Source organism: Taudactylus pleione, unplaced genomic scaffold (genome assembly GCF_031769625.1).
Source record: "Taudactylus pleione unplaced genomic scaffold, aTauple2 ptg000646l, whole genome shotgun sequence".
NCBI classification, from domain to species: domain Eukaryota; kingdom Metazoa; phylum Chordata; class Amphibia; order Anura; family Myobatrachidae; genus Taudactylus; species Taudactylus pleione.
The window spans coordinates 1,327,125-1,338,010 of record NW_028285048.1 but is presented as its reverse complement, the minus strand read 5'-3'; the positions used below and the strand labels follow the sequence as shown (position 1 = coordinate 1,338,010).

Here is a 10,886-nt window from a genome sequence, read left to right as displayed (position 1 = left end):
TGGTTTAGAGTCTGCTCATGTGCAGAACGTGTCCTGTGATCTTGCTGGCAGACCCCCCCCCCAAGCCCTAGTATGATTGACATGAGCGGGCAGTGGCTCGCCCTCATTCACGGAAATGGGTGCATGTCATCCCCGTTTTCTGGTACGGATGAGGCCAGGGTCTGCGTTAATCGGTGCAGATTTCTTGGCCTCGCAGGTGCCAGGACCCGGCCAGGCTGCGGTACGCTTCAGCTACCGCAGCCTGGCCAAAGGAGCGAGCATCTGTCGATGGTGATCCCAGGCTGTGACCTCAGTTGCAGAGCTTGAATCACAGATACAACAATGATTTGTTTTCTACAGACACCTCCTGTTGCATTTGCATTTTAGATGGATGGAATTGCACATCGGCTTGTGTGCTGCTTGTGTGCGGCTTGTGTGCTGCTTGTGTGTTGGTTGTGTGCTGCTTGTGTCCTACTTTTGCTGCGGTTTGTGTGCGGCTTGTGTGCTGCTTGTGTGTTGGTTGTGTGCGGCTTGTGTGCTGCTTGTGTGCAGCTTGTGTGCTGCTTGTGTGATGGTTGTGTGTGGCTTGTGTGCGGCCTGTGTGTGGCTTGTGTGCTGGTTGTGTGCGGTTTGTGTGCTGCTTGTGCAGCTTGTGTGCTGCTTGTGTGTGGCTTGTGTGCGGTTTGTGTGCTTCCTGTGCTGCGGCATGTGTGCCGCTTCTGTGCCGGTTGTGTGCTGCTTGTGTGCTGCTTGTGTGCTGCTTGTGCTATGGCTTGTGTGCCGGTTGTGTGCAGCTTGTGTGCTGTTTGTGTGCTGCAGCTTGTGCACTGGTTGTGTACGGCTTGTGCTGTGGCTTGTGTGCTGCTTGTGTGCCGCTTGTGTGCTGCTTGTGCTGCGACTTGTGTGCTGCTTGTGTGCGGCTTGTTCTGCAGCTTGTTCTGCGGCTTGTGTGCTGCTTGTGCTGCGACTTGTGTGCTGCTTGTGTGCGGCTTTTGTTCTGCTCGTGTGCAGCTTGTGCTGCGGCTTGTGTGCGGCTTGTGTGCGGCTTGTGTGCTGACTGTGCTGTGGCTTGTGTGTGGCTTGTGCGCCAGTTGTGTGCTGCTTGTGCTGCGGCTTGTGTGCGGCTTGTGTGCTGCTTGTGTGCTTCTTGTGTGCGGCTTGTGTGCTGATTGTGCTGTGGCTTGTGTGCGGCTTGTGCGCCGCTTGTGTGCTGCGGCTTGTGTTCTGGTTGTGTACGGCTTGTGCTGTGGCTTGTGTGCTGGTAGTGTGCAGCTTGTGTGCTGCTTGTGTGCTGCTTGTGTGCCGCTTGTGTGCTGGTTGTGTGTGGCTTGTGCTGCAGCTTGTGTGCTGCTTGTGTGCTGCTTGTGTGCCGCTTGTGTGCTGCTTGTGGTGCGGTTTGTGTGCGGCTTGTGTGCTGCTTGTGTGCTTCTTGTGTGCGGCTTGTGTGCTGATTGTGCTGTGGCTTGTGTGCGGCTTGTGCGCCAGTTGTGTGCCGCTTGTGTGCTGCGGTTTGTGTGCTGGTTGTGTACGGATTGTGCTGTGGCTTGTGTGCTGGTAGTGTGCAGCTTGTGTGCTGCTTGTGTGCTGCTTGTGTGCCGCTTGTGTGCTGGTTGTGTGTGGCTTGTGCTGCGGCTTGTGTGCCGCTTGTGCTGCGGCTTGTGCTGCGGCTTTTGTGCCACTTGTGTGCGGCTTGTGTGCCACTTGTGTGTTGGTTGTGTGTTGGTTGTGTGCGCTTTGTGTGCTGCTTGTGTGTTGGTTATGTGCGGCTTGTGCTGCAGCTTGTGTGCGGCTTGTGTGCCGGTTGCGTGTGGCTTGTGCTGCGGCTTGTGTGCTGGTTGTGTACGGCTTGTGCTATGGCTTGTGTGTGGCTTGTGTGCCGCTTGTGTGCTGCTTGTGTGCGGCTTGTGTGCTACGGCTCGTGTGCTGTGGCTTGTGTGTGGCTTGTGTCCTGCTTGTGTGCTGGTTGTGTGCTGGTTGTGTGCGGCTTGTGTGCGGCTTGTGTGCTGGTTGTGTGCGGCTTGTGCTGCGGCTTGTGTGTCAGTTGTGTGCTGCTTGTGTGTCGTTTGTGTGTGGCTTGTGCTGCGGCTTGCGTGCTGATTGCGTGCTGCTTCTGTGCGGCTTGTGTGCGGCTTGTGTGCGGCTTGCGTGCTGATTGCTTGCTGCTTCTGTGCGGCTTGTGTGCGGCTTGCGTGCTGATTGCATGCTGCTTCTGTGCGGCTTGTGTGCGGCTTGTGTGCGGCTTGCGTGTTGCTTGTGTGCTGCTTGTGTGCAGCTTGTGTGCTGCCTGTGGTGCGGCTTGTGTGCTGGTTGTGTGCAGCTTGTGTGCTGCTTGTGTGATGCGGCTTGTGTGCTGGTTGTGTAAGGCTTGTGCTGAGGCTTGTGTGTGGCTTGTGTGCTGCTTGTGCTGTGGTTTTTGTGCTGCTTGTGTGCAGCTTGTGTGCGGATTGTGTGCCGCTTGTGTGTTGGTTGTGTGCGGTTTGTGTGTTGGTTGTGTGCGGCTTGTGTGCTGGTTGTGTGTGGCTTGTGTGCTGGTTGTGTGCTGGTTATGTGCGGCTTGTGTGCTGCGGCTTGTGTGCTACTTGTGTGCTGCTTGTGCTACAGCTTGTGTGCGGTTTGTGTGCCGGTTGTGTGCAGCTTGTGCTGCGGCTTGTGTGCTTGTTGTGTACGGCTTGTGCTGTGGCTTGTGTGTGGCTTGTGTGCTGCTTGTGTGCTGGTTGTGCTGCGGCTTTTGTGCCACTTGTGTGCGGCTTGTGTGTTGGTTGTGTGCGCTTTGTGTGCTGCAGCTTGTGTGTTGGTTATGTGCGGCTTGTGCTGCAGCTTGTGTGTGGCTTGTGTGCCGGTTGCGTGTGGCTTGTGCTGCAGCTTGTGCTATGGCTTGTGTGCTGGTTGTGTACGGCTTGTGCTATGGCTTGTGTGCTGCTTGTGTGCTGCTTGTGTGCTGCTTGTGTGCCGCTTGTATGCTGCTTGTGTGCGGCTCGTGTGCTGCGGCTCATGTGCTGCGGCTTGTGTGTGGCTTGTGTGCTGGTTGTGTGCTGGTTGTGTGCTGGATATGTGCGGCTTGTGTGCGGCTTGTGTGCTGGTTGTGTGCGGCTTGTGCTGCGGCTTGTGTGTCAGTTGTGTGCTGCTTGTGTGCCGGTTGTGTGCGGCTTGTGCTGCGGCTTTTGTGCTGCTTGTGTGTCGCTTCTGTGCCGCTTGTGCTGTGGCTTCTGTGCGGCTTGTGTGCGGCTTGTGTGCTGGTTGTGTGTGCTACTTGTGTGCGGCTTGAGTGTTGCTTGTGTGCTGCTTGTGCTGCAGCTTGTGTGCTGCTTGTATACTGCCTGAGGTGCAGCTTGTGAGCCGGTTGTGTGCAGCTTGTGTGCTGCTTGTGTGATGCGGCTTGTGTGCTGGTTGTGTAAGGCTTGTGCTGAGGCTTGTGCTGTGGTTTGTGTGCTGCTTGTGTGCAGCTTTTTTGCTGCTTGTGTGCGGCTTGTGTGCTGCTTGTGTGCCGCTTTTGTGCTGCTTGTGTGCCACTTGTGTGTGGCTTGTGTGTTGGTTGTGTGCGGTTTGTGTGTTGGTTGTGTGCTGGTTGTATGTGGCTTGTGTGCTGGTTGTGTGCTGGTTATGTGCGGCTTGTGTGCTGCGGCTTGTGTGCGGCTTGTGTGCTGCTTGTGCTACAGCTTGTGTGCGGTTTGTGTGCCGGTTGTGTGCAGCTTGTGCTGCGGCTTGTGTGCTTGTTGTGTACGGCTTCTGCTGTGGCTTGTGTGTGGCTTGTGTGCTGCTTGTGTGCTGCTTGTGCTGCGGCTTGTGTGCTGGTTGTGTGCTGGTTGTGAGCGGCTTGTGTGCGGCTTGTGTGCTGTGGCTTGTGTGCTTCGGCTTGTGTGCTGCTTGTGTGCTGGTTGTCTGTTGGTTGTGTGCTGGATGTGTGCGGGTTGTGTGCGGCTTGTGTGCGGCTTGTGTGCTGGTTGTGTGCGGCTTGTGCTGCGGCTTGTGTGTCGCTTGTGCTGTGGCTTGTGTGCCGCTTGTGTGCCACTTGTGTGCGGTTTGTGTGCGGCTTGTTCTGTGGCTTGTGTGGGGCTTGTGTGCTGCTTCTGTGCGGCTTGTGTGCTGTGGCTTGTGTGCTGCTTCTGTGCGGCTTCATCTGCGGCTTGTGTGCTGCTTCTGTGCGGCTTGTGTGCGGCTTGTGTTCGGCTTGTGTGCGGCTTGTGTATAGCTTGTGTGCGGCCTGTGTGCGGCTTGTGTGCTGGTTGTGTGCGGATTGTGTGTGGCTTGTGTGCGGCTTGTGTATGGCTTGTGTGCGGCCTGTGTGTGGCCTATGTGCTGGTTGTGTGCGACTTGTGTGCGGCCTGTGTGCTGGTTGTGTGCGGCTTGTGTGCCTCTTGTGTATGGCTTGTGTGCGGCCTGTGTGTGGCTTGTGTGCTGGTTGTGTGCGGCTTGTGTATGGTCTGTGTGTGGCTTGTGTGCTGGTTGTGTGCGGCTTGTCTGCCTCTTGTGTATGGCTTGTGTGCGGCTTGTGTATGGCTTGTGTGCGGCCTGTGTGTGGCCTGTGTGCTGGTTGTGTGCGACTTGTGTATGGCTTGTGTGCGGCCTGTGTGCTGGTTGTGTGCGGCTTGTATGCTTCTTGTGTATCGCTTGTGTGCGGCCTGTGTGTGGCTTGTGTGCGGCCTGTGTGCGGCTTGTGTGCTGGTTGTGTGCGGCTTGTGTGCCTCTTGTGTATGGCTTGTGTGCGGCCTGTGTGCGGCTTGTGTGCTGGTTGTGTGTGGCTCTGCAATTCCGTCCATCTGTGAATCAGACGGTAAGGAGCTGAGTGAATGGATAAATGACTCCATTACTGTGCGCTCCTGGCTATAGATGAGCTGCCGGCAGGTCAGGAGATAATCCCTAATTTTTCTCAGCATAATAGATTTGGGAATGTAAACATCTCAGCAACTAAATTAGCCCAAAGCCAACAGTGAGTGCGGTATATAGATTGGGGTCTCGGGGCCCGGGGTGGTGGAGCTGTGTTACTTACTTACACTTAATCGTCAGGAGATAGTAATATTGGGAATGCATGATGTAAATATATATTTTATTTCCTTATTTATATATTATTTTAAAAAACTCCAACGAGAAAGATAAGGAAATGTCTATTATCACCCCCAGGATTCGAGGAAGATAAAAAAATAGATCAGTTCTGAAATCCCCTCCTGCCTCTGAATGGACCACAGTCACTAAAATACATAAAATACAGAGGAGGCCTCAGTCCTGGTTCCCATAATATAATTAGGGTGAGTGCAGATATCACACAGCAGCCGTATGTCTGTCAGTAGTTACACTACATAGGGGAAGGATATTAGGGTATAGGGGGAATCAATTAGCCGACATAAAACAATCATTTTTATATCCTATCGCCCGTTAATTTCACTTTTCGTCAGTAAGCGCGTTCCCGTTATTCACAAAATTAAATTATAAAAGTTGTCTTCCGGCGTTCACACGATAATTCTTGCATGTTGTACACGTGATAAGAACAGGTAAGATGGGGAAATATGTCTGTACCCCCGGAGAAGGCAAATGACAGTAGTGTAGGATACCAGTATAGAAGTCTATTAGTGGCAATATTAAAAGTATTTGGGGTTCTTAAATAATGTGAAATTACTGTTATAAGCATTTCTCCTAAACAGCCAAATAATACTGAAAGAAAGTGTGTAAAATAAATGCTCTACATTAATTAGGGGTCCACACAAATACCTATAAGGTTATATCTCTGTAAAAAAAAACTTCAAAATACGTCTCTGAAACCCACCTGCAATCTTAAAAACACCAGCCCCATTCATACAGCACCCCCATATACCTGTCCAATACATATAGCACCCCCATATACCTGTCCCATTCATACAGCACCCCCATATACCTGTCCCATCCATTCAGCACCCCCATGTACCTCTCCCATCCATATAGCACCCCATATACCTGTCCTATCCATATAGCACCCCATATACCTATCCCATTCATATAGTACCCCATATACCTTTCCCATTCATACAGCACCCCATATACCTGTCCCATCCATACAGCACCCACATATACCTGTCCCATCCATTCAGCACCCCCATATACCTGTCCCATCCATATAGCACCCCATATACCTGTCCCATCCATATAGCACCCCATATGCCTGTCCCATCCATATAGCACCCAATATGCCTGTCCCATTCATACAGCACCCCCATATACCTGTCCCATCCATTCAGCACCCCCATATACCTGTCCCATCCATATAGCACCCCATATACCTGTCCAATACATATAGCACCCCATATACCTGTCCCATCCATATAGCACCCCATATACCTGTCCCATTCATATAGTACCCCATATACCTTTCCCATTCATACAGCACCCCATATACCTGTCCCATCCATACAGCACCCCCATATACCTGTCCCATTCATACAGCACCCCCATATACCTGACTCATTCATACAGCACCCCCATATACCTGTCCCATACATACAGCACCCCCATATACCTGTCCCATCCACACAGCACCCCCATATACCTGTCCCCCTCATACAGCACCCCCATATACCTGTCCCATTCATACAGCACCCCCATATAGTACCCCATATACCTTTCCCATTCATACAGCACCCAATATACCTGTCCCATCCATACAGCGCCCCCATATACCTGTCCCATCCATTCAGCACCCCCATATACCTGTCCCATCCATTCAGCACCCCCATATACCTGTCCCATTCATTCAGCACCCCCATATACCTGTCCCATCCATACACCACCTCATATACCTGTCCCATCCATACAGCACCCCCATATAGTACCCCCATATATCTGTCCCATTCATATAGCACCCCCATATACCTGTCCCATCCATATAGTACCCCCATATACCTGTCCCATTCATACAGCACCCCCATATACCTGTCCCATACATACAGCACCCCCATATACCTGTCCCATTCATCTAGTACCCCCATATACCTGTCCCATTCATACAGCACCCCCATATACCTGACAAATTCATACCCCACCCCCAAATACTTGTCCCATTCATACAGCACCCCCATATACCTGTCCCATTCATATAGTACCCCCATAAACCTGTCCCATTCATACCCCACCCCCATATACCTGACCCATTCATACCCCACCCCCATATACCTGTCCCATGTATATAGCACCCCCATATACCTGTCCCATTCATACAGTACCTCATATACCTATCCCATCCATACACCACCTCATATACCTGTCCCATTCATATAGCACCCCCATGTACCTGTCCCATTCATATAGCACCCTCATATACCTGTCCCATCCATATAATACCCACATATACCTGTCCCATTCATATAGCACCCCCATATACCTGTCCCATCCATACAGCACCCCTATATACCTGTCCCATTCATATATTACCCCCATATTCCTGTCCCATCCATACAGCACCTCCATATACCTGTCCCATTCATACAGCACCCCCATATACCTGTTCCATTCATACCCCTCCCCCATATACCTGTCCCATTCATACCCCACCCCCATATACCTGTCCCATGTATATAGCACCCCCATATACGTGTCCCATTCATACAGCACCCCCATATACCTGTCCCATTCATACCCCACCCCCATATACCTGTCCCATGTATAAAGCACCCTCATATACCTGTCCCATTCATACAGAACCTCCATATACCTGTACCATCCATATAGCACCCCAATATACCTGTACCATCCATACAGCACCCCCGTATACCTGTCCCATTCATACAGCACCCCCATATACCTGTCCCATTCATACAGCACCTCCATATGCCTGTCTCATTCATACTCCACCCCCATATACCTGTCCCATTAATACCCCACCCCTATATGCCTGTCCCATTCATATCCCACCCCCATATACCTGTCCCATGTATAAAGCACTCCCATATACCTGTCCCGTTCATACAGCAGCCCCATATACCTGTCCCATTCATACCCCACCCCCATATACCTGTCCCATGTATAGAGCACCCCCATATACCTGTCCCATTCATACAGCACCCCCATATACCTGTCCCATTCATACCCCACCCCCACATACCTGTCCCATGTATAAAGCACCCCCATATACTTGTCGCATTCATACAGCACACCCATATACCTTTCCCATTCATACCCCACCCCCATATACCTATCCTATGTATAAGGCACCCCCATATACCTGTCCCATTCATACAGAACCCCCATATACCTGTCCCATCCATACAGCACCCCCATATACCTGTCCCATCCATACAGCACCCCCATATACCTGTCCCATCTGTACAGCACCCCCATATACCTGTCCCATTCGTACAGCACCCCCTTATACCTGTTTCTTCCATACAGTACCTCATATACCTGTCCCATCCATACACCACCTCATGTACCTGTCCAATCCATATAGTACCCCCATATACCTGTTCCTTTCATATAGCACCCCCATATACCTGTCCTATCCATATAGTACCCCCATATACCTGTCCCATTCATATAGCACCCCCATATACATGTCCCATACATACAGCACCCCCATATACCTGTCCAATTCATATAGTACCCCCATATACCTGTACCATTCATACAGCACCCCTATATACCTGTCCCATTCATACCCACCCCCATAAACCTGTCCCATTCATTCCCCACCCCATATACCTGTCCCATGTATAAAGCACCCCCATATACCTGTCCCATTCATGCAGCACCCCCATTTACCTGTCCCATTCATATAGTACCCCCTTATACCTGTCCCATTCATACCCCACCCTCATATACCTGTCCCATGTATAAAGCACCCTCATATACCTGTCCCATTCATACAGCACCTCATATACCTGTCCCATCCATACACCACCTCATATACCTGTCCCATCCATATAGTACCCCCATATACCTGTCCCATTCATATAGCACTCCCATATACCTGTCACATTCATATAGTACCCCATATACCTGTCCCATTCATATAGCACCCCCATGTACCTGTCCCATCCATACAGCACCCCTAAATACCTGTCCCATTCATATAGTACCCCCATATACCTGTCCCATCCATTCAGCACCTCCATATACCTGTACTATTCATACAGCACCCCCATATAGCTGTCCCATTCATACCCCACCCCCATATACCTGTACCATGCACCCCCATATACCTGTCCCATTCATACCCCATATACCTGTCCCATGTATAAAGCACCCTCATATACCTGTCCCATTCATACAGCACCTCCATATACCTGTACCATCCATACGGCACCCCCATATACCTGTCCCATCCATACAGCACCCCCGTATACCTGTCCCATTCATGCAGCACCCCCATATACCTGTTCCATTCATACTGCACTCCCATATACCTGTCCATTCATACCCCACCTCCATATACCTGTCCCATCCATATAGCACCCCCATATACCTGTCCCATTCATACAGCACCTCCATATACTTGTCCCATCCATATCATATAGCACCCGCTTATACCTGTCCCATTCATACAGCACCTCCATATACCTGTCCATTCATACCCCACCCCCATATAGCTTTCCCATCCATACAGCACCCCCATATACTTGTCCCATTCATACCGCACCCCCTTATACCTGTCCCATTCATACCCCACCCCCATAAACCTGTCCAATGTATAAAGCACCCCCATATACCTGTCCCATTCATACAGCACCCCATATACCTGTCCCATTCATACCCCACCCCGTATACCTGTCCCATTCATACCCCACCCCCATATACCTGTCCCATGTATAAAGCACACCATATACCTGTCCCATTCATAAAGCACCCCCATATACCTGTCCCATTCATACAGCACCCCCATATATCTGTCCCATTCATACCCCACCCCAACATACCTGTCCCATTGGTAAAGCACCCCCATATACCTGTTCCATTCATACAGCACCCCCATATACCTGTCCCATTCATACCCCACCCCCATATACCTTTCCCATGTATAAAGCACACCCATATACGTGTCCCATTCATACAGCAGCCCCATATACCTGTCCCATTCATACAGCACCTCCATATACCTGTCCCATCCATATAGCACCCGCTTATACCTGTCCCATCCTTACAGCACCCCCATATACCTGTCCCATTCACATGGCACCCCCATATACCTGTCCCATTCATACAGCACCCCCATATACCTGTCTCATTCACACAGCACCCCCATATAACTGTCCCATTCACACAGCACCCCCATATACCTGTTCCATTCATACAGCAACCCCATATACCTGTCCCATTCATACAGCAACCCCATATACCTGTCCCATTCACACAGCACCCCCACCCAAGGTTACTCAGAAGGGTGGGAAAATGATCAGCTCGGCCTTAGACATATTAAGTTTAAGAAAGTGCTAGGACATCCAGGAAGAATTAGCGGAGAGACTGTTGGAGATAGAAGTGAGGAGAGAGTGGGTTAGGTCAGGAGAGGAAAGGTAGATCTGAGTATCATCAGTACAGAGATGATAATTGAGATTAAAAGACCTGATGAGTTCACCTAGAGAACAAGTATAGAGGAAGAATAGAAGAGGTCCAAGAGCAGAAACTTGGAGAACACCTACTGTTAGTGGAATTTGGGGGGAAAAGGAGTCATGATAGGAGACAAAGAAGGAACGCACAGAGAGGTAGGAGGACAGCCAGTAGAGGACAGTGTAATGTAGACCAGGTGAGTGAAGGATTTGCAGAAGAAGAGGGTGGTCCACCAGAAATCCGTACTGCTTATTACAAGAGTTACTACCGAAACCTCTCACTAGATGTCCGTACTGCTTATTACAGTGTTACTACCGATACTTCTCACCAGAGGTCTGTACTACTTATTACTAGTGTTACTACTGATACTTCTCACTAGAGGTCCTAACTGCTTATTACAAGTG

General features: G+C 50.7%; 1 pseudogene; it reads left to right on the top strand.

Annotated features, from left to right (window-relative positions):
* The first annotated feature begins 5,470 nt into the window (after window positions 1-5,470).
* LOC148478900 (uncharacterized) lies at window positions 5,471-10,371 on the top strand (annotated as a pseudogene).
* The last annotated feature ends 515 nt before the right edge of the window (window positions 10,372-10,886 follow it).